Here is a 25,926-nt window from a genome sequence, read left to right on the forward strand (position 1 = left end):
TGAAATAAATTTTTGGTTTGATTCTATCAAACTAGCTGTGAAGATTTGATTTGGTCCGCATACATTTATTGCAAATCAAAAGTGTCCCGATTGCCCTGAAAAGTGGTGTATAACACTCTGAACTAATAATATTGAAAAAGATTTGTGAATGATGTGATGAAGACTGGTGATTTGCAAATGAATGAAAAAATTGTATAACTGCAACAGCACTCACACCAACAAACACACACCTCTCTCTCGCTCGCTCTCTCTCTCTCTCTCTCTCTCTCTGAAAAACCTATCTCTCTATCAAATTATTGTAAAAGTCTAACTATGTATTCTCTTCTCCTCACTATGTATTCTGTGTTTTACTATTTTTCACTCTCTGTCTGACGTCCTCTCTCTTCTATCAGTATCCCCACAATACCGCAGCATTTCCTGATTGGGCTGTTCATATTTGCTATAAATGATTTGTCTGTCATTCGCTGAATCATCAGTGACTCACACTTATACCCCTCATGATTGGCTGTGTTAGAGGGAGGGCTGTCTGCTAGGCATTAAAGGGAAGCCTGCCGGGCTGGTGCCCGATGTTATGTGGTCGTTCTTCTCTGTCTTCTTCTGATCTTTAAAATTGCGGTCGCAGGATGAATTCAGATTCGCTAAGATCTGAAATTGTTTAGAAAATGTGTAACAAATGTGATTCGTACAGAATCGATTCACTTATCTCTATTGTCAAATACTTTAATTATGAAGAAATTGAAGATAGCCCTGCATTTATTCTGTATAGTTGGAGAGAGTGCTCTCAGATACATATTTGCTGAGCCCAAAATATCACAATCCAACAATGCATGCTAGATTCAACTCTGCTCTCAGAAACAAAATGCTAATTTTTCTGCAACTTTTTGCTTTTGCTGGTAGTTTGCTCTGGATAATGTTATCACTATATTAATAAAGCAACATGTAGAGGTAGAAATGGTTGGCACTTCCTGTAGCTTGCAGCGTCACGGATTCCTGTGCTTGTGCTTACTGGGACTTGTGGTTCGACAGCCTTTTTGTAGCGGTGCTCAGTGCATATAAAAGTAAGACTTTATAAAATATCAACATGTAGAAGAATAGACAGCACGGCACACATCACTTGCAAAAAAAAGGTTTCTTTTTATTCTATGTTGAGGCAGGCAACACAGGATTAAAAGACAATAGAGCCGCTATTGTCTTTTAATCCCGTGTTGCCTGTCTCAACATAGAATAAAAATAAACCTTTTTTGCAAGTGGTGAGTGTCGTGCTGCCTATTCTTCTACATGTTGATATATTAATAAAGGATATTACTAATAAATGAACCATTTATGCATATTTGCTATGGAGCAAAGACTTTTTTTTATAGACCAACCAGAAATAATTTATGAAAGGCCCATTTGAGTAAAACAAATGTTAAAACTGTTTTTTAATAACTTTCTTCTATGCTGAGATATGGTTGTTTACACTTATAGGCACAAAGCCGGAGGATGCACTACTAGCAGTTTAGAGAACTTTGTTCCGCTGTTTTTGCTGAAGTGGGTTTTCTTGAACCAGGCCTGGTAACTACTTTGATTTAGAATCAAAGCTCTTATTGCAGTGCTGCTTACTCTCTCTTTGATTTACTGATAGTGTCTGATGATAGCATGCCTTTTTCTAATTTCTATGTGGTACAGTTTTGTCTTTCAAGACCTTTTGTGTTTTTACACCACCACTCACATCAATATTGAAACTCATTAAATCATCATAAAAACCTAAGTGGATGGTAAATGCAATCAGCACAAGGTTCCCATAACAAAAAATACCATTGATGTATTCAGAATCTCTCAGTAGTACAGTCTCAAATTTTGGGTCTATGACTTCCAACCATCATATACAAGCAACTTAAAAAATATTTTTCACATTTTCAATGTACACTAAAGGGCCTTATTATCTATTTCTTCTGGTAGTTTTTTAAATGATGACTTTAATTAATCTTAATTATCTGATAATGGGTGAATATAAAAATGTGAAAAAACAAAAAAAAATGACGTTTTTGTCTGGTGGGAAGGCGTTCATCCCACAACTAAGTTTATACTTACCTGTTCCCACGCCATTAAGGAGATAAATAGGTGGTTTCTTTTTACATGGCTGCCTTTTTAGCAGTGGCCTGTTCAGCAGTGACGTACATGAAAATAAAGGGGCCCTAAAGCAAAGCATAAAATGGGCCCCCTTTACGAAGCCTGTTTTTCTCACCAGGATAGAAGGTCTGGTGTTTGTTTTCCCCTCCACAGGCTTTCCATGACCATTGGGCAAACTCCCTATCCCAACTGTTTGCTAACAAAGAAGTTCCTCTGGAGAGGGGAGTCCTTTGTGGTTTCTACTCAATCATTAGCAAAGGGGATGAAATAACCAGAAATAGGACCCTTCTATCCAAGGGCTGCATAGTAGCTGCATGGTCTGGGTCTATTGCATGTATGCCCTTGCTGTTCAGGTACCGAGCAGAGGTTGCCATCAACTTCTCTGGAAGCTGTACACATGCGGCTCAGGGTGGCTCATGACAACAGCTGATTGGGACTTTAATAGTCAGCCATAGTGTGAAGACCAGGTACAATATAACTTTGGGCTTGGGTGAGCAACTTCCCTCCAGGCAAAAGTACAGATGTAGCCAAGTTTATCTAGACTAATAACTTGCTGCGGTGTGATATCACACAGCAAAAGCCATTGAAAAACCAAAAGTCAAGTTAAAGTTTCTTGACACTGTATATTTAATGCGTTAAAAATCAAGATAAAGATGGCTACATTTGTATCATTTTCAGCTTTTGTTTTGGAAAGTCACTAACGGTTGCCCTAAATAGTCTTAACTGGGGTCTGATTTGAAGTCATGGACCTTTTATTGCTGCTGTCATTCATCTACTGAATCCTGCAGGTTCAGACGGGCAGAGGTAGTTTTTATTTAAAACATCAATGTCTATCAGCAAATGACAGGGAATTTTTCCTCTCGAATATATGATATAACTATAAATGGCTCTAACGCATATAACATCTAACTTCTATCCTTCCATGTACTACTTTGCACAGTGAATGCAATAAATATAAGCACATTTTAAGGCCTGAGTGTTAAGATTGTGACATGTTGGTATCTTAAGATCTTGTACCATATTTATATGGTGATGAAGAATTTTAAAATCAAATTTCAAGAGATAATTTGACAAGCAATTGGAAAACCATGAACATATCAATTCTAGTTCCCACTAGATCCTAACGTAAACTACAGTAGTTGGCTGATTTAAGACTCTTAAGGTTCGTTTGAGAGTATTAATGTGTCAAGAGATGGTGCATTTTATGTCACCAGCAGTGAAAATGTATCGTTTTAAGGCTGTAAAGTGTTTACAGTGTAATTTTGTTAATGACAGGCAGGAGGTATTTGTTATTCCGAGTCATTCTCGAGTCGCTGCATCTGCACTCAGTATATTTAGTAGAGGTAATGTACGTTTAGAAAGATGTGCAATGTCACTAAAATAATATAGGCAAGCAAGTTTATTAATAGGTCTGCTTTTACTGTGTTTCTAAAATGGCTGGTTAAAGTGATGGTTTGGAAACCTTGTTCATTTTTTCTAGACTCCGAGGCACTTTAGCTCTTTGCATCAATTAGTATAGAGTCTACTCTATTTATCTTTTAATGCAGGTCAATTGCTTTTACTATCAGATAGCTAAATGGCTGTACTGCACTGTTGAACTCCAAGTGCTTGGTTTAGAAATGGTAATTTCCTACCTGTTTAGCTCAAGAGATTGTTAGGTTGTCCTAAACAATGCATTGAACGGGAAAAATAGCATGTTTATGTATGCACATATTTTGATATATAGTTAGCATTCCTGGCAACGTATCAAATTCTAATGTATTCCCTGAGCTTGTTTATGCTCTTGCATCCACAGTATGTGAGTTTTGATTTGTTAAATGAAGCAAATTAGGCTTGTTCACTACACCTGTAAATATACCAGGGATTTTTTTTTAACTATCTGAATATATCCATTTATGGTTATAATTGGTCTTTAGTCTCTGTATCTGAAGTAATAGTTCAAAAGAATGTTTTCATAAATAGCTCCCTTTCACATGTCTGCATATCATTTGTTCCTATTCTATAATGGTTACAATTCAGTCATTAATATAGTTCCTAATTTGACCAAATTAAGTGGAAAGTTTTAGCAGTTTAGGAAACCATGAACGTCAGACTTTAAAATTAGTCCGTCTATCATCGCAAATTTTACGATGTTTTACTATTTTATAATTAAAGTCCACCATTAAAAAACATTATTTCTATTGATAGAAAATGTATATTATAGAATCTTTAAAGTGTAGCTAAATGTTCCACAAACTTCTGACATGTCATAGTGACATGTCAGAAGTTTGGATTGGTGGGGGTCCGAGCACTGAGACCCCCACCAATCGCTAGAACGAAGCAGCTGAAGCGTTCGTGTGAGTGCTCAGCTGCTTCGTTTCTGTTTGGCTTTTTCCGGAAAGCTGATGTATCAGAGTACGGGCTCATAGATTTTCTATTGAGTCCGTCCTCCGATACATTTATTTCCGGGAAAAGCCGAACAGAAACGAAGCAGCTGAGCACTCACACGAACTCTTCAGCTGCTTCATTCTAGCGATTGGTGGAGGTCTCAGTGCTCGGACCCCTACCAATACAAACTTCTGACATGTCACTATGACATGTCAGAAGTTTGTCGAATGTTTAGCTACACTTTAAATAAGTTGAATGAGATTAGAAAAACATGCTTACGTTCTACCAGAAACAGTGCCACTCTTGTCCATGGGCTGTGTGTTGTATTGCATCTTAACCCCATTCAACCTATTCTGAGCTTTTCTAGCCCAGTTCTTGCTGTAAAAGTTAATAAGTTTTGATTTCGAGTCTCCTCCTTTATCAACATTTTAGTCATGTCTTACCATTCCTCTGACACAAATTGACATCCTTCTCTGAAGCTGGTCATACATTAGGGATTTCAGACAGCCGTTTTCTGAACAATTTGCCGTTCATGGTTGGCCTGTGAAGGTTGTCGTTATGAATGACAATGCCATGTTAAAATTACAAATCGCTGATTGATCTTTGTCTTGATCCATGACCTAGTCTGGGTTTCTATAGATTGGATAGATCTGTCTTTTGGCATAAATAAACTTCCAAGGAAATATGCTTCCACAATGACTGAAAAAATTCAGCATGGCAGATCAACTTTCCACAGATATCTGACTTCACTTGGCATCCGTCACAGTTCTTTGTGACATGAAAAGGCACCGACAGTCGGTAGACAGTGGTCTAAATCAATATTTTTAGCCTTTCAAAATCTATAGTGTATGGCCAGCCTAACACCTGCACTGTTGTGTAAAGTAAAGTCAGTATCAGGATTCTCACCTTCCTGTGGGTGCCCTGAACCAGCAATACAATATTCCTGGGTCCTCCTTAGTAATAGAGCCATAGACAAATTGTAGCCTACTCCAGTCTACCGTGCCCTTACTCGGCTTTGACGCCATGCGAAGGGACTGATATGTTTTGCGGAAAAATAAGTACCACACCAATCTCCACTCCTTCTTTTAGATACCATGACACATTTCAAATAGCCAATATACAAAATACAGTAAACTTTAGAAGCAAACCGCTTGAATTGTTACTTTGGCCTTTCCACAGTAATGGCACAAGCAGGCACTACCTTACAGTGTCATGTAACACACTTCCTCATTGGCTGTTCAGTTTTCCAATTTGCTGCAATGCTGTGAACATAGCATATGTCGCAAGACCTAGACTAATTTTATATATATATATATATATATACATATAAGTGATATCTCTTATGTGCTTAACACCAGTCATCTTATTAAATGTATACACAGGAGCTCTATTAGGAGTCAAAGGTATTATAGTAGTACACAGGCAGCATGCTGCTTACTTCTGATCTAACATGCAAACCACATCAGTTCCAACATCTGTTACCATAATGCATTCTTAGCTGAACGGCTGGAGCAGTAAACTCAGAAGAAGTATTATAGGCTTTGTTTAACATGTTTCCTAATGCTGTCAAGATTAAATTCCTGAATGTTGACAGTTGACATTGCAAAAAAAGTAGAACGGATATGTTGTCATGAGCATCACAGAAACAGTCAAAATTCTCCCGTGACAGGTTTTTGCTAATCAAATGATGAAAGGGCTTACAAAAGTTTACAATTTATTAGTTAACCAGTTTACCATTGAACTGCCTGAAAATATATATATACTTATTCATATAAATTATTTTAATGTAACACAATTGGAGACATTTTAACTATGATAATCACAAGTATTGCCATTACCCTCACCCCAATACCAACATCATCATTATAGGATTTTTCTTATCTTGTTTTGTCTAGACTTGTTTCTTGCCTAGACTTCTATCTATAAATTGAGTAAAACACTTTTTCTGTGTTTTTTTTCTAATATTGGCGTATGTATTGTACAGTGTATGTGACTCAGGGTAGATCCTATAGTTGGTGTAGGCCCAAATGTGATCGGTTGACTTCTATATATCAATTGAGATGAGATGATTTGTGTAGTCTTCACAATCACCACTATGGTATTTCATGGCCTGTATTCATGTTTTAACCAATGTTATAATAAAACCACGTTCTTCTAGTATGCCAACTCCAACTTATTAGACAATTCCAAGGCCGATTTATAAAAAGCTCAAACTGTAATTATGTGGCAGGCATGTTTTCTTGTTAAATAATCAATAATTTACTGTCATGGACGTTAATAGTATACAAGCTAAAATAAAGTAGACAACAATATTGACAAGATGATTAAAATGTTCTTGAAATAACTTTCAATATACAAATACTGCATACTAAACAGGATATTTACATTTATAGATCAAAAGTTGCAATATAGATTAGAAGATGTTTTATGGATGTGATATATGTAGCATAATATCCTCCATTTTAACAGTTAATTTTGAGTGTTTATTTCCTCCATGTCAAAAAACCCTAATATATAGTATTGTAGATTTAAAATAGATGATCTCACAGATATATATTTTTCTTCATTGAAATGAATGAGCACATCTAGTGGATTTGCCAGCCTCTGCTTATATGGTTACATTTTGTAACCTTATACATAGATTACAACATGAAGTTATTATACTGTGAGCTTGTCATCACATCTGTACATGACTAATAAAAGGTGTGAATCCTATATAACAATATGTACATACAGTGACAATATAATTTGTAAATGTAAAATAAAAATCAAAGCTAGGCTATAATACAATATATGTCAATAGAAATTTTTCATGACGCAAATGTAAAGGTTACCTGTATATTGTGACAATAATGCAATCTGTATAATTGTAACATTCTGACAACAGAATATAATAATTAAGAAGAGTATTGGGCAGGTTTATTTTTCTTTACTGATAAGTTCCACAGTAGTATACTCCAGGAACGTTCATCTTCTCTAGTTGCTTCTTTTCTTTTCTCTCTACTGCCCGTCTTGCCCCTCTTTAATTTTCTACTTTCTTGGCCTCTTTCTCTTCCTCAGAAGTTCCGAGTGCAGTTTCGTGCGTCAGCAACTGCTGAAGAACCTAATAGCACATATATACGGTACCAGAGGAGTTATTTGAATCTAATGGTCCCCAATGCAAAATTTGGAACAAGGCCTCCACTAACCACGTGCCATTTATAATACTGAGATCTTTAAATGTTGCAGAGGGGTCTTTGGGCCCCCTCAGTTATTAGGGTCTGGGTGTGACTGCTACATCTGCACTGCCAATTGCTACACACTTGTGCAGCACCTCTCAGGAAGTTCATTATGTTAATAATTGATGGACATAAAGTTTCTATTACCCTAAGGTTTAATTTGACTATGAAACTCCTCGGTATCTAATAATATTCTTAGAATTCACATGATATAATGTAATTATTATACGATCCATAAAATTGTATAAAAATCTGCTTGTTATAAAAAGCATCAGCAAATTCACTAAATGGAAAATCTCCATAAAAGAAGAAATACTTTAGAGTGCCATTTCTAAGCACTAACTGTATGACAGTCTCACCGCACAAAGCCCATTTTTCTAATATTCAGATATATTAGATGAAGGATTGAAATATACAGCAACTGAGCATAAAATAGTAAATGATAGAATTAGGTATAATATCTGGCCTGATATTTTCAACATAAATAGAACATATCCTCAGCAAATGGCCCCAGAGCGTCTTATCAGTTATCAAACAGTAAATATGTAAATTACATTTCCGCTGTACTGAAAAGCTGTGGCATTTTATCACAAGTGAAAAACCACAGCCCCCTTTTTCCTATTAACCTCAAGCGAACTTTTCTATCTTCTGCGTTCTTGCTTTCTATGTTTTTCTTAGATTAATGAAAAAAACAGAAATCTAATTCTGTGTATAGGAAATGATATGAAGGCACATAGTTTACTCTATACCGGGATACTGAATGTGGCACCACATCTATCAATACAATAGTATATGTGACCATTGTGTCTTAAGAGACTATTATTGCACTAAATGTTGTGAACATGATTGTTTAAGTGATTTTATTACAATTATATATTCATGAAAAAAAATTGCTTTTTAAAAGAACTCTAAAAGGATAGATGCAATGCATTGTAATGATCAACGAAGGAAAATTAGAGCATCATATAGCCAGCGCTGTAGGGTTTCCCTTTTGGGATGGATTGCCTATTTAGTTAAATTTCCCTCATTAGGGTTACCATTTAAAAGTTTAAAACTTATTCCACTGAAGTAGTATCTATTGATTGTGAAAATTGGATTTTGTCAGCATCTCTGTGGCAAAGGAAACTTAATACAACTGTGGGTAAGATTGTCAATCTTACATTTTACTCTCCAGTTGCATTACATACGCCAATTTTTGGTAGTACTATTATTAACAATTAGACATATACAATACAATGAATGACGTCATGTCTGTGACATCTGTATCAGCAGGCAGCGGCACGGTATCAGCACCAGGATTTAAAATTAAATGAGAATCTATTTATTAAAAAAAAATAATTGTCACTTGGACACAGAGCAAGGTATAATGGCACTGTATAGCTGCTTGATGCAGAACAATACGCCAATTTTTTGTCACACTATTAGATATATGCAAAGCAATGAGTGATGTCACGTCCGTGGAATCAATTTGCACCAGGAGTAATATTTTTGAAGAAAATTTGTGAATGATGTGATAAAGATTGGTGATTCACAAATTGTATAGCTGCATCAGCAGTCACTTACAGCAATGTCTGTCTGACCTGTGCCTGCCTAGCTAACACACTGACACTGACTGACTCGTATCTCTCTCTAAAATCTATCTCTCTATTAAATTATTGTAAATCTAACTATCTATTCTTTTCTCCTCACTATGAAACACACTCACTGGCACCCTTCTACTATCTATCTGCAGCTGCATGTCCTGGTTGGGCTTTTTATAGTGGATATGACTGTCATCCAGTCATTAGTGAATCACACCTATACGCCATGATTGACTGTGCTAGAGGGGGGGGCTGCCTGCACGGCACTATGTGGCCGCCTGCAGTCCCACCGCTTGATGTCAAGTGATATTTCTTCTCTGTCTTCTTCTGCGGCTGCCATTTTGAGTGATTAGTGCAGGACAAGTCCAAAAAGTTTCAGATTCACTAAAATCTGAAACTTTTGGGAAATTTGTAAATAATTAAGTTTATGTAGAATCGCTTCGCTCATCTATATCAATAGCCTAGTGGTTCATATATGCAACTCAGAAACTAGGTTATTCTCTAATACATATGATGTATATGCAACAATTAGCTATTATAAGAATATATGCAAACAAAGGAAATGCATTTATATAAACAGAGGATATGTGTGGCATAGTTCTTTTCACATGTCTGTTTTAGTATATGCTTGTATGTATTCCTCATAATATAACAATTCTGGAGCATCTTTTCTTAGAACTCTGGCTGTACTGTTCCTCTGTTATTCCTCCTAGAAATGTATTAATAAATTGACAATTGGGTGTTACCAGTGCAGTGTTTGTCTCTACACTCTGGCACTGTACAATCAATGCCGACAGTGCTAGGGTGTAATGAGTCATTTCCCTTTGACAATTAAGTCATACATTTCTAGGAGGAATAACAGAGGAATGGCACAATGCAGAGTTCTCAGAATAGATCCACTAGAATTGCTATTTTTTGAGACGTACAGGCATATCGGGACAGCTGACAGGTCTTTCTTAAAGGTAGCCTTTTCCATTCAATTGTTTTACCTGGATAAATGCTAATAATAAGTGTTTTTCTGTTCCTGAAGTGGATTGTGATACTTTTTCAGGATAACACTGTGGATAATTACATTTTAAAGTGAATCTTTTAGGTCTCCTATCTGTGGGTAGAATAGGATTGAGAGGGAAATGCTAAGCCTTGAAATTTATAGTTTACTATGATTTGATTCAGTATTTTAATTTCAAAAGTTGTTTAAATATTCATAGAGAAAGTCTGTGAGTTCCCGCCCAACCAAAGTGATTGATAGATCTACCTGTATACAAACTTTTACAAGAAAAACTGTCAATCACTTTGTGTGGGCGGGGGAAGCAGGACTCACAGGCTTTCTTTAGAAGTTCTTACAGCATGTTAAAGACCACCTGTCACCACCCCATTCTAACACACTGCTGAAAAAATGCTCCTGCTGATGTGTCGCTATATCCAACGATGAGCTGCTGGTCCCACAATGTGTGAGCAGAGAAGACAGCAAAATTATATGATATCTTGCAGACATTGTGGGATCTCACTGCTGAAGCTACTCTGACATGGTCCTCTCTCATTGGACAGTGTAAGAACGCAGCACGTTCACACCCAATTAGCACTGGCCAGCTAAGACCGCCAAGTTGTTAAATCATTCATCATTATATGGCTGTGCCTATTGGCATATAGGGTACCAATATAACGACGAGGCATAATAGGGAAATGGAAGATGATGAAGATAAAAAAAAAATAACTGGAATCCTAAGAGCATTGAGAGAAGATGTAATACAATTAGTAAAATGTTATGGGGTGGTGACAGGTCCTCTTTAAATAAGTTGTCAGCTTTGAACATTAAAAATACTTGTTAGCAGAGTCCCTTGACAATAAGCTGATTATAAAGTCTTCCCCTGCTGTGACCCCCAGCAATCAGCTGTAATATCGTAGCATGTGTTAAATTTTCCTGCAGCGCCACCACAGTGGAAATGAAGTATTACACAGTGCCCATTGAAATAAATGGGTTGTATGTGTAAGGCCTCATGCACACAAACTTATTTTTGTCCTCCCGTAAATACTGGCGTAGATACGGGTACTTGGTCACACGTATTCGACCCGTATTGCACCAGTATTTACGGACCCGTGCCCGTAAATACAGGTCCGATGTCACCAGTATTCCACCCATATTTACGGGCACGTTTTCGCTGCAAAATTGCACTGCACAGCCCTTTCCGCAGTAAAAGTAAAAGAAATTCATACTTACCCTGCCGTTGTCTTGGTGACGCGTCCCTCTCTTGACATCCAGTCCGACCTCCCTGGATGACGCGGCAGTCCATGTGACCGCTGCAGCCGGTGATTGGCCTGTGATTGGCTGCAGCGGTCACATGGGATGAAACGTCATCCCGGGAGGCCGGACGGGAGGAAGAAGAAGAGTTCTGGGTAAGTTAACTTTTAATACTATTAACTCCAGCGGTAGTCACTGTCCCGGATGCTGAGAGTTACTGCCGATGAGTTAACTCTTTCAGCACCCTGGACAGTGACTATCCCCTGACATCGCCTAGCAACGCTCCCGTAATTACAGGTGCACACACGTAGCCATCCGTAATTATGGGTGCCCCATAGACTTCTATGGGCCTGCCCGTGCTGTTATTACGGCCTGAAATAGTACATGTTCTATATTTTTTAACGGCACGGGCACCTTCCCATAAGCATATGGGAAGGTACCCGTGGCCAATAGAAGTCTATGGCCCCGTAATTATGGCCCGTAATTACGGCTCGTAATTACGGGCGTTTTTACGTTCGTGTGCATGAGGCCTAATGCTGTACAGGGCAGTTTCTTTAGAGAAGGAGAGATGTAACCGCTCTCCACTCTGGCCAAGAGATTAGGATCCTGAACAGATGACCCTTATCTATTAACTCAGAATTCCCTAATAGGATTTATGAAAATTGATTTTCCAAGGCTTTGTTCACATCTGCGTCAGGGCTCTGTTTCGATGCTCCGTAGGAGCTTCCCGTCGGAATGGAGTCCTGACTGACAGAAACGGAAACAATAGGTTTCCATTTCCATCACCATTTCAATGGTGACGGATCCGGTGCAAACGGTTGCGTTTGTCTCCATTGTGCAAGTGTTCCGTCATTTTCAAGGAAGTCGACTATGGTATGGATTCCATCAAAACAACAGAACCCTTGCACAACTGAGCCAAACGGAAACCATTGGCACTGGATTCGTTGCCATTGAAATTGATGGTGATGGAAACGGAAACCTATGGTTTCCGTTTGTGTAAGTCAGGGTCGCGTTCCAACAGAAAGCTCCAACGGTACGTCGGAATGGGACCCTGGCGCAGATGTGAACGAAGCCTAAAGTAGACAACACCTTTAACAGCTTTATACATGAAATACTGAAACAAATCATAGAACATTGAATATTTCCAACCTCAGTGTCTCCCTCTCTATTCTATTCTGCCTTCAGTTAGGGTAGTTTAGGAGACCAAAGAGTATGTGCACACACAAAATCAAAAACGTCTGAAAATACGGAGCTGTTTTCAAGGGAAAACAGCTCCTGATTTACAGACGATTTTTTTAGCAACTTGCGTTTTTCGTGGTGTTTTTTACGGCTGTTTTTAGAGCTGTTTCTCTATAGAGTATGAAAAACGGCTCCAAAAACAGCTCAAGTGACATGCACTTCTTTTTCACGGGCGTCTTATAACGCGCCGTTTTTGGAAAATGAGGTGTAAAAAAATGGCCCGTCGGAACAGAACGCCGTATTTCAATGGGCAGATTTTAAGCGTTCTGCTTTCGTTTTTTCAGGCGTTTTTCGTAAACTCCCTAAAATATGGCTGAAAACACTGTGTGTGCACATACCCTAATAGATTCACTTTAATGCATATCGAAAAAAAAAAAAATTTAATTATTTTTCAAAGGTATAAGGACAATGCCCTTTGCAGTGAATATTGTACTAAATAAGTAAAGAAACATAATATTGTGCTTTCTGTTATAAGCAAAGCTATGAATTGATTTTTGTGTCACTCAAATAATTTTTTGACAGTTAAGGGTATGTGCACACACAAAATCAAAAACGGCTGAAAATACAGAGCTTTTTTCAAGGAAAAACAGCTCCTGATTTTCAGAAGTTTTTTAAGCAAACTTGCGTTTTTCGCTGCATTTTTTACGGCCGTTTCTGGAGCTGTTTTTCTATAGAGTCAATAAAAAATGGCTCCAAAAACGGCTCAAGAAGTGACATGAACTTCCTTTTCGCCGGTGGAACAGAACGCCGTTTTTCCCATTGCAATCAATTGGCAGATTTTTGGAGGCGTTCTGCTACCGAGTTTTCGGCCATTTTTCTGAAAATCATCTCATTCTCATCCATCAATGACAGGGATTTTTCTATAGTTTCTCTCATTCCCTTAGATTTATCTACTGTGTTTTTCGTGCAGCATTTTAGTATTTTTACAAAATTAAAAATGTTACAAACATAAGCATAAACTCTGGATATTTTATTATATTACTTCATGAGGATAAAAATGTCCAAACTATACTGCATAATAGAACATACAGTACACTTTGTAACACGGTACCAACAAAAATATATTGTATGCAGCTTTTCCATTTTCGATTAGCTAAATTTTTGGAAATGTCACTGGAATTGTGTTAGCTACTGTAGCTTATTTCATAGCCTGGGAACTTGTTTCTATATAATGGAAGGAGTGTTTAATCTATGGCCGCAGAAATTTATCTAGAGTTCCCAACTTCCATTGAGTAGAAAATGAAAAGTATATTAATCAAGTTTAGTAAAGTTACTACAAAATTTGTATGGATAAACTATCACATCAAGATGTGATCATTAATAGGACTTTGTGTCAAAACTCATTGTAGTTTCATTATAATATGTAAATGATGTCTTAACATATGCATTGTGTCACTTAGCATGATTAATGGTAATCTACTATGCTAATAGGGGACAACATTCTGATGCAATATTTTACAATATTCCTCTAGGTCAATTATCTGCGTGCAGCACAGTGATGCTAATAAGTTATTCATAGTAATTTAAATAGATACAATTAAATCAAACAATTACAACATTGCATTTTGTAGAAATTATATATGGCAATTTTGTGGAATTTATAATAAATAATTACTCTTAATTAACTTGACATCAGTAAAAGTATATCAATAAAATGAATGTCTTTCCATGGTCAATCAAACCTTAGCTACTTTACCAGTTCAAAGGGACCTGGGGGCAGGACACTCCCTTTTGCATTTATTACATCTTATGGACCCACTAATAACTGAGAACTAGTCGGTAGCATATGCAGTACGTTATTTCCACCAAACAGTCTCTGAAAGGGCTGATGTGGTGGCTGGAGAACCACTATCCATATACCCTGCTTTCCTTGGTAGGCCCTCTCAGCCATTCATTCGAGAAATTACTTGACACAGCTGCGTGTAGCCCTGACTCCTATGAAATAGAAAGAGTTCTGTCTATAGGGAACAGGGAAATATTGGAGTCACTCCTTCTGGTTCCAAATGTTCCTTTAACTTAAATGGAGAATCATACAGATCTGATAATCTAGAGCTTAAAGTCGAGTTCCCACGGGTTCGATACGCTGCGTAAAATGACGCAGCATGTCCAACCTAGAACCCGCAGCACATTTAGTCCAAAAAACCACACCACATTGTAGTACAGTTTTTTTTCGACGGAACTTTCAGCTGCAAAATGCAACGGTAGAACAAAAAACTTTCATACTTACCCTGGCCGTAACCATGGCGACACATCCCTTTGTGATTGGCTGCAGCAGTCACATGGGATGAAACATATACAAGAAACAAGGCAGCACATCCAGGAAAAAAGGGGAGTTTGTTCACCCACCAATGCAATGTTTCAGTCCAACCAGACCTTTCTCAGGCATTGAAACGTTGCATTGGTGGGTGAATAACTTCCCCTTTTTCCTGGATGTGCTGCCTTGTTTCTTTTATGTGAATCTAACCCAAGGGACTTTGGATCATGTCTCACTGAGGCCTGCACCCGGTATTTTTATTATATATTTTTTTCTCTGGTGCTGTGATATCCTCCCTTTTTTGACATGGGATGAAACGTTATCCTTGGAGGCCAAGCTGGACGTTCTGGGTAAGTATAAGATATTTATTTTTTCGACTTGCGGTTGTCGCTACACTAGACTTTTTGTTGCGGGTTTTACATTCCCATTGAATTTATTGGGAAAACCCTGCAACAGAGAAGCAACAAAAATGCAGCATAAATTGAAATTCTGCGGCTTTATAATCCACACCACAGGTCAATATTTTTGCTGCATTTTTTTTCCTGCAGCGCGGGCATGAGATATTCTAAATCTCATACACTTTGCTGCTACTGCAATTGCTTTGGAATTTCCGCACACAATACCATTGCATAAATTCCGCAGCGGTTAGGCTACGTGGAAACCTGGCTTAAGTTCTCAACCTGTGGACATGTACGTCACAGGTACTTGCACTGTCTCCATACTGAGATTGTAATAGGTACTGCACAATGTACAGTATGATCATAGCTTTGGGTGTACTTTAATGTAATTTATTTGAGAAGGCACTGCTTATATTAGGAATATTGATTAGCATTTATCCAGAGGAAACCTTTCTTTTGCTTGACCACATGTGCGAAGAGTAAAAATATTATGAAAATAATTTGTGAGAGTTAGTGAATAATTTTCCATGAGTCCAGTTTACATTCTTAATTTAATCATCTTTACAGCCTTAACCCCTTAAAGAACCAGGCACATATGAACTTTATTGTTTGAGTAATTATGTATTTTGTTTGTTTGTCTTTTAAATAATAACTTTATTTCACTCCATTTAATACATTTTTTTAGTCCCACTAAGGTACTTCACAAAGCGATTGTTTGATCGCTGATATAATGCTTTGTTATATTTAGTATACCAAAACATCACTGCCTTTCAGTGTAAAATTGACAGGCAATCTATCCCTGACATGGCCTTATAGGCATACAGCAAAACAGCCATGTTAGGCCCCAGCAGCCATGGAAATCTATCAGTGGCCCATTGGATGCTGATGGGAGACAGAGGAAGCCTTCAACCTCAGTCAAACCACTATTGACCGCTGAATTGAGGGGTTCAATGGCCGGCAATGAAGTAAGTCATGTTCCTGGCCATTGCAGCGGGAGCATGGCTGTTAGTAATAGCTGGGCTTCAGTGGTGATCGTGCAGGCACAACTACTGTGCCTACGTGATCCGAATTACGTACATGTACGGTATTCTGTGACAACTAGCCCCGCAGATGATGTACATGTGCATTGTTCTTCTTTAAGGGATTAATCTGTTACACTGATGGGGCCAAACTTTTACGAGCCTGTAAGAAAAAAGAAGAGGAAAACATTTGGGTTGCAGTCACTTCTATTATTTTCCTAAAGTAACCCTACAACCATAGATTTTGAAATATTCACTATTTATTTGTTTTAATGTTTCTTGCAAGCAGTTTGGAGAAGGAGCGGAAGGAGAGAAAAAATAAATGTTTCATTAAATGTTAGCTTTTTAAATTAGTTATGTACAGTACATTACTACACTATGTTTTGGCCTCACATTTAGCGTGTTCATCAGGAAAGCTCCAAAGGGCTTTATTAGTCTGATAGACGCCAAAGTAGTATCTGTTTTTGAGGATGGAATAGCGTAGTATGCTACTTTTTTCCATCCCTAGGGATCCCGCAAAAAAACTTATACTGCGTGGTATACACGTTGTTATTTTTTACAATAGAAGTCTATTAGTGAGAGTAGCAATAGAAGGATGTATGCTAAAAATTGTTCAAATAACCACAGCGCTGCAGAAACAAAAGGAAACAGGTTATAACTTCAACATAAATACATTAACAATAAAGGTTTGCGCAGCTTATCGTTTTAAGTGAAGTCACTAAAGGCTTCTTCCAGGAGAAACCTTTGTTATTATTATTTCTTTTTCATAAAAATGGCTGTAATTTATTGTGCAGATTTTGAAATTTTATTTGATTTGTGGCATCATCACCTACAACTCATTTATAGTGGTGAAGGAAAGCAGGGCCACAACTCAGCAGGAGTAGTGCCATTGCAAAGCAGGCTGATGATTGGGCCACTTAACTGTATATATACTGTGAAAGTGAACCAAACTGAATTCTTGCCCCGGGTGAAAGAAACTCTAGCTTCAGTTAATACCATTATATTTTTGTGTCCATTCCATTTCTTTAGGCAGGGTTCACACGCCACACTAAAAATCTTAACTGAAAAGAGAAGATTTACTAAAGCTGTGTAAGATTTAGACAGGATAAACTTAGACCAATCAGTCACAAGATGCACCAAATTTGTCACAGTGGTGCAGGCTGTATGGTAAATTTGGCATGTTTTGATAGACATGTTAGACACTTTTATTTTCCTTATACCACCTTGACTTTTGTGGCAAAATTGTGCACAATTTTGGCGATAATCGGCAAATTTAAGTCATGACACTTTTTACTAGACCACACCCATATTTGATTACGCCTCACCTCCTTGTCAAACAAGCTGCAACAAATGCCCAAAACAGTTAAAAAATGTGGATCATAGCTAGTGCGCCTCAATTGTGGCTTAATGTAAGCTTGAATTCTGGCGCATTTTGAATAGTAAATCTGCCCCAAGATATGTGAATTGTATTTTTAAAATACTATTCATATGATGGAGTAAAGCCTAAAGGGATTTCAAGATGTACTGCGGATTTCTAAATCTGTAACATGACCTATCCACTGCAAATTTCACTCGAAATTGTGGATTTCACACATTTTCTTGCATTTTTTAGCTGTTTACCCCTCTGTTTGCTCTATTTCTAATTTTCAGTTTTCCATGAGCTACTGGGTGGAGCCTAACTCTATCATGTCTCCCAATAATTGCACAAATAGGGAAGAGAACATACTGGTCTCCTATCTCTCTGTAGCACACACTGAGAAGAAGCAGCAGGAATGGAGGACATCATACAGCAGTTTTGATCAGTGTAGCAGTGTATAACATTTACCAGAAGCTGCATGAGTATAAAGGAGATTATAAAGCAGTTATAAGCAGTGAATCCAGTACTGGGATGAGATATAACACTTACTAGAAGTTGCTGCAATGTCTTTGTGTGGGTCTCACTCTGCTCCTGCTCTCCTCCTCCCTCTCCCCTTTACATAGACTTTTATAGGCATCTGTAACCTGATCCTCCAGTGAGCTGATATTCATCTTGTAAGTGAAGAAAAAGGCATTTCTCTCTAATAATATATATTACAAAGTTTCTTATATTCCCTTGTACTATTAAATTATGAAAAGTTTGTTGACAGATTAGTGACCATTTAAGTATTTTGGGAACATAACCAATAAAATCTGTATTACTGAAGGTGTTCAATAACATTAGATACCACAATAACACAAGAAACGATAGAACAACAGTAGACAAAAAAATGTAATCTAAAAAAACTGTAATAACAAAATTAATTAAAAAAACAAACCTTAGGCTAAAGTTAAAATATGTTTTATTTGTATACAGTGTTTGCTTTATATATAATACAAATGTTATCATTTGGTTGGGTTAAGACTTAGGGTATGTTCACAGGGGTTAGATATGCTGTGGAAAGTCTGTTGCATACTCAACCAAGAACTCGATAAAGAGACACTGTCACCACAGAGACCCTACTCTGTAAATGATTAACTAATCTTTGAAATAGCTCCCACTTACTAGCCGTCAGAAATATCAATCATGAAGAAAGGGGATATAAAGTAACAACAAATCTACAGAAGGGCAGAGATGCTCCTCCTAAGACATACTGTAGGCGCCTTAAGTACTTTTTATTCACATAATCTGATTTTTATATAGTTTCACAATAAAATATACAGAAAATGAAAACATAAAGCAGTACCATATTAGTATCAAACAGGTGAAACAGTGACATCATCAAATACAATCAGCAAAATATACAGAAGTCAAGATCAGAGCTTTAAGAATTTTTTAATTAACTTTATTTGTGTAGCGTTTCCAAGTTAATATGTAAATATACACAAACACACACACACACACACACACACATATATATATATATATATATATATATATATAAAATACTGTAAATACTTCATTAACTTTTTTCTCTATTTGTAGCAATTCTTTCTTGAGACTTCATCAACTTTGCCAGTTTTTAGATATTGCTTTTAGAATAAGACATGGGCCATTAATTATACTCTGACACTGTGCTTACTTCTTTAACAGACTGTTATTAGAAAACTGCCAAGCAGTGCTGACATGGCAAGAAGCATTGTAACTTTGTCTTGAAGTTTAGGGAATTTGGGAAGTTTATTTTAATGTGCAATACCAATTTCCAGAAATTGATCTTAAATTCATACATTTAATTATGATTATTTCATTTTACACATATTTGCCAACATTTGTAATGCTGCTCTTGAGATGCAGTAATGTCTAGTGTAAATTCCAGGTACACTCTAGACAAAACTGATAAACTGTGTTATGCCTAGCACAGGGCTTGTGAGGGTGGAGCATGACACTCTTCAAGACGCAGACACAGTTGAACACTGCTTGTGGCTAAAATGATCTCACAGATTGATCATCTGCAGGTTCATGCTGAAGGAAGTACTGACCTGCTCACAGGTCACTTCCTCCTAGACAATTTAAGAATGAGGAGTTAAGTATTCACTGGTACTTTTCATAGGGGCACGCTATGGCAGGCACTTAGTATGTGGGTATTCTCTACCAATTATTAAGCATGGGGGCTCTGCTGGCAGGAAATTTTTGGGGGCACTCTTTGGCAAGCACTGTTTAGATGCAGTCACATGTGGCGTATTTGACTTGTATTTCCTATGCAAAAAAATATTTCACAACTCATGAAATTGAGAAATCTCATGAGTTGTGGAAAATATTTGCAAAATATATTTCCAATTTGACATTGTTCAATTTTACGCAGCATATTTTTATGCTGCGGAATTACAAGGAAAATACGCCATGGGTCAGTCTCTGGCTGAGACACTATACATATATATGGTGACACACTCTGAGGAATACTACTGTATATAATGATATTCTGAATGTGGCACTGTATATGGCAGCACTCTTTGGCTAAGGCACTGTATATGGAGGCACTCCGTAATAGAAAAACGGAAATTTCCCCAGCATGTATCTGACCTTTGCAATACCCAACAACATTTTGCTGGAATAAATTTCAATTTTTCCAATCGAAGACTGTGGAAAGATTGACAAACAAATGTGTGTGCTGCATCACATTTATCACATTGCACATGATTTACTACAGGGGTATTCCACTTTTAGTAAATAAAGATTATTCACTCTATAACAAAAAGTTTCTATCACAATCTGGGGGTATGTGGACCTACCAGGCTGCTCCACCGTAGCAGAGTGGCAGCTGGCCAAACGACAGTCTAGGCAGTATATGCAAAAGTCCTTAGCACAATAGTACCTGGGAGTTCCGACAGTAGCAGAGGCTTAGGCACGGGTAGAACTTGACGTGGCAGGTGACTGCAGATGTGGCAGATGACAGCAGACGTGCCAGATGATACACATGACTCCAACTAAACGCTTAGGCACAGCAGTCAATACAGTAACAGGATACGGGGAGTCGCTGGCAAGGTTCAGGATTCTGCGGACAGATGAGGGTAGGAGCATTAAGATTCTCTTCTGGCTCCCAGGATCTCTCCTCAGGACCAAACCATTTCCAGTCCACTAAATAGAAAGTCCTTCCTCCTACTCTCTTGTAGTGCAGGTTCTCCCTCACCTCAAACACATCAGAATAACCGCTGGGAGCAACTGTAGAAGTAAGAACTTTACTGTAGCAGTTCAGAACCACAGGTTTAAAGAGGGAAACGTGGAATGAGTTTGGAATCCTGAGAATAGGAGGCAACCAAAGTTTATTGGATACAGGGTATATGTGTTGCAGAACTTCAAAAGGACTGAGGAACCCGGGAGCGAATTTGTGAGAGGACATCTTGAGATTAATGTTTCTCGAGGATAGCCAGACCTTGACTCCAGGAAAGAACTGAGGAGGAACTTTTCTTTTTTTATCGGCATGCTTTTTCATAAAAGCATGCCTAGAGGATCGCAGACTTAGTTTGCTGCGAGATGTGAATAAAAGTCCCAAGTGAAGAGTTAGCTGCCAGTACTTGAGTCATAGCTGGCACAGGAAGAGGGACTCGTCGGTGTTGGCTACACACAATGTAGAAAGGATAAGAGGCAGTAGACTCACTTGTATGATTGTTGTAGGAGAATTCCACCCAAGGCAGACGTTGCACCCAATTGTCACGTTTGGCGGAAACAAAATGACGAAGATAATTCTCCAAAATTTAATTGGTCCCCTCCACTTGACCATTGGACTGTGGGTGATAGGCAGAAGAGAAGTCCAGCTTTACATCTAACAGGTTGCACACGGATCTCGAGAACTTGGATATAACTGTACACCCAGATCCGAGACAATATGCAGAGGAAGTCCGTGCAGACGGAAGATGTGTAGAATAAATAGATCTGCCAAGCGAGGAGCAGATGGAAGACCAGTCAACGGTATAAAATGTGTCATTTTAGAACAATGATCCACTACTACCCAGACCATAGTACATCAAGCTTAGGAGGGAAGGTCTGTAATAAAGTCCATAGCGATATGTTGCCAAGGAGCATCAGGGACAAGTAGGGGTAGGAGCAGACCAGCAGGTTTGGAGCGGGTTGACTTGTTCGAGGCTCAGTTCGTACATGAAGAGACATAATCCGCAACATCTCTAGGCAGCCTAGGCCACCAGTAATGACGAGCTATCAAGTCCTGAGTATTTTGAACACCAGAGTGCCCCGCCAGTTTGGAGTTGTGTCCCCAGCGGAGAACTCTCTTCCTGTCTGTTTTCAATCTGTTTTTATTGGTACATATAGTTGAACAAGTGGGTATAACATAATATGAGAACATTGGCTACGCATAGCCCTTGCTGATTATCAGAAAAAATAAGCAAGTAGTACAAAATAATACAATATAACATAAGGGAAAAAAGAGGGGCGAGGGGGGGGGCAAGGGAAAGGTAAGTGGTTAGGGTGTGTCAGTAGGTGGTTCTAGATAAGTAGATGGAATGTTGATAAAAGCAGTATGTGACATTGTGGTCTGTGCTCTGCTATTACGACTCTTCTGCAACCGGATAACCAGATCCTGGTCAGCCACATATTGGGACATGTTGTGTATTGGGAAAAACAACATAAACCATTTTTGACAGTACAAAAACAAAAAAAAAAAAACATCCTATCATTTATAGACTAGTAATGTCACGGAAATCTAGCCATGGAGACCAGATGGATAAGTATTTGCCCCGTGTTCTAGATTCCCAGTGTGCTAGTTCTTCAAATCGCTGAATTTCAAACACCTTATCTAACCATTGCGTATAAGTAGGAGGGGAGGTGTCTTTCCATAACAAGGGAATCAGTAGTTTTGCTGCAGCTATCATATGAGTCGGTAGATTGTTTTTTTTTGGCATAAAGCCAATTATAGGTTTCCATAATAGGAATAGGTTAGTGTGATATTAAGAGAGCAGATGGTGTTTATAGCTTTTTCTATGTGAAGCCAATATGGTTGAATAAAGGGGCAATGCCACCAGATATGTGATAGTGACCCAATAGCTCCTCTACACCTCCAACATTTATCTGAGATTGAGCTATTTATAGTGTGAAGCACCATCGGTGTTTTATACCATCTTGTTATAAGTTTAAAGGAGTTCTCTTGAATTCTCGTGCACCTAGAGAAACCATGTGTATTCACTAGTATGAAACGCGTTTCAGGTTCAGTAAGCTGCACCCCCAACTCCTCCTCCCACTTCCCAATATATCGTGGTTTGAAATCCGTTTGCATCATCAAAGCATGTTGATATAGCTTGGATAATTTTGGGGTAGTGTATGGAGATAAAGCCAGCAGATCTTCCAACCAAGTATTAGTGTGAGGCACCACAAGGGATGTCCGTAACTTTTGGCATTCTTTAACAATGTGATGTGTCATTAAAAAATTTCCTGGTGGAACATTGGCTTTTTCAATCAGACCCATTATTTCAGTATTTCCTGAAAGCTTTTGAACGTCTGATATAGTTATGGCGTTCGGGATGTCCCAAAGGGCTGGGAAGGAGGAGTCAGAGCTACGTTGAAGACATGGAAGTAAACTTAATGGAATCAGGGAGGGTGGGGAGGATAGCAAGTCAGAAAACTTATTCATCTCCTGCCAAGCCAATATGGTGCCCTTGAGCAGAGACTCATTGCAAAGTTTGCCTGCAGTTGCAGGACATAAACCCCAGAAGGCCTGTCTTTCTTCCACTGACATTAGAGAGCGTTCCATAGAGGCATAGATGTTCCTCAAGTCATGATGTGCCAAACTGGTCCATCGACGTAAATGGTTAGCCCTATAATAGGACAATAAATCAGAGAGGCCGAAGCCTCCCAAGCGGGAGTTTGCAATAATATATCTATAAGCAAGTCTAGGATGTTTGTTGTTCCAAATAAATGGAGAGAAGGTTTTCTTGACTAATAGGAAAAAGGACTTAGGAAGCCAGATAGGTACAGTCTGAAGAACATATAAAAATTTGGGGACAATATAGGTTTTAAGGAGGTTTCTCCTACCCATCCATGACATAAAGGGGATATGTAAGGAGTGTAAGTAAGTTTTAATGTCAGCTAGTAAGTTTAGATAATTGAGTTTATATAGTAAGGAGGGGTTTTTGGGAATGCGGATGCCCAAGTACTTAATAGCCGTATCTGGCCACAGGTAAGGAGAACTATTTTTTAAGCGAAGAATAATATCTTGTGGGACCGAAATGTTGAGGGCTTCTGACTTGCTGAAGTTTATTTTAAAATTAGAGACTTCCCCAAACTCCGAAAAAATTGTGGTGATTTGCGGCAACGATCTCTCAGGATTAGTAGTGAGTATCAGCAGGTCATCTGCAAATGCTGCCGTTTTGTGTGTAAATGAACCTATTGACAAGCCATGAATAACGGGGTCCATGACCAATACAAATAGCGTTGGCGACAGAGGACAGCCTTGTCTCATACCATTAGTGATGGCAAAGGAATTCGACAGTACCCCATTGACCCTCACCTTCGCACTAGGGTTACTATATAGGGAAAGGATCGCTTGAATAAAAGCAGGAGGTATCCCAAATTTCTCAAGGGAAGCAATCATATAAGGCCAATACACCCTATCAAACGCCTTTCCTGCATCTGTGCTAAGCAGGACCAAGGGTGTTCGAGATTTTAAAGCGTATTGTACCAACCTTAAAACCCTTGAGGAATTATCTGATCCTTGTCTTCCCTTGACAAATCCGGTCTGTTCAGGCCCAATAATGCTAGACAACAAGGGACTGAGACGAGCTGCTAGAGCTTTAGCCCACCATTTGATATCAGTATTAAGGAGTGAAATGGGTCTATAGCTTCCACATTGTGAGGCATCTTTACCCTCTGTAGGGATAAGAGTGATATGTGCTTCTAGTGCTTCACCAGGGAGCTTCGAGCCAGTGAGAAGTGAATTACAAAGAGAGGTAAATGGTGCTATTAGTAAGTCTTTAAATTGTTTATAATAGTTTATGGTATAACCATCTGGGCCCGGACTTTTACCTGAAGGGATAGAGTGGAGGACTTTTAGAAGCTCTGAAGGGGAAAAAGGGGTCAGCAGTTCTTGGGCGGTATTGTCAGATATGAGCGGAATGTCTATGGAATCTAAAAATGAATGTATAGCATTTTTGGTGGAGGCAGGTGAAGAATCAGAAGGTTTAGAATCCGCAAGATTGTACAGGTTCATATAGAATTTCTGGAAGGCATTGGCGATGGAGTTTGTATCTGTAACAAAATTACCTGGGGATTGCGCAATACGGCGAATGAATGCTTTATCTTGCTGAGTTTTAAGGAGAGCGAACATCGTCTTATTGCCCTTGTCTCCATGGGCATAAAATGTAAACTTCGAGATTTGCAACAATCTGGCCGATTTAATGTTGAGAAGATCCTTAACCTTATTACGCAAAGAGTATAATTCTTCTTTAGTAGTTTCTGCTTGGGTACGTTTATGAAGGTTTTCTAGCGAGGAGATTTGAGAGAAAAGGGCATTTAGGAGTGCCGATCAATGTTTTTTAATATATGTACATAAATAAATAAGCTCTCCCCGTAAAACTGATTTATGGGCCTCCCAGGTGATAGCAGGTGAGACATCTGCTGTAATATTAGTGTCAAAGTAGTTTTGTATATGTGTCTTTATAGAAGATTGGTGAGAAGGATCATCCAACAGGGTATCATTGATCCTCCAACACCATTGGCCTTTAGGAACGTCTGCTAATGTCAGGGTAATATGAGTAGGTGTGTGATCCGAGAGAAGAATACTTCCTATGTCAGTACGGAGTATAAAAGGGGCCTGAGATTGAGATGCGAAGATATAATCTAACCTGTGGTAAGTGTGGTGTGTATGAGAGAAATAGGTGTAGTCCCTATCAGAGGGATGTAGTAGTCTCCAGGCATTCGACAGATGTAGGGCGTTAAAAGCCTTACGCAATTTGGTAGTATATCTATATGAAGTGGAAGATTTCCCTGTGGTATCCAATAATGGGTCTATAGGAACATTGAGGTCACCTCCCACTACCAAAACACCCTCAGCAAATTGTTTAAACAGGTGTAAGGTCTGAACTATCCACTTTGTTTGCTG

At 38.4% G+C, this 25,926-nt stretch overlaps 1 protein-coding gene across 7 annotated transcripts in view; it reads left to right on the forward strand.

Moving 5' to 3' along the window:
* The window catches only part of ADGRB3 (adhesion G protein-coupled receptor B3), an 806,266-nt gene that overhangs the window by 495,272 nt on the left and 285,068 nt on the right, over nt 1–25,926 (forward strand). The gene's annotated exons all lie outside the window — the stretch shown is intronic.

The sequence above is a fragment of the Rhinoderma darwinii genome, chromosome 4 (genome assembly GCF_050947455.1).
Source record: "Rhinoderma darwinii isolate aRhiDar2 chromosome 4, aRhiDar2.hap1, whole genome shotgun sequence".
Taxonomy (NCBI): Eukaryota; Metazoa; Chordata; class Amphibia; order Anura; family Rhinodermatidae; genus Rhinoderma; species Rhinoderma darwinii.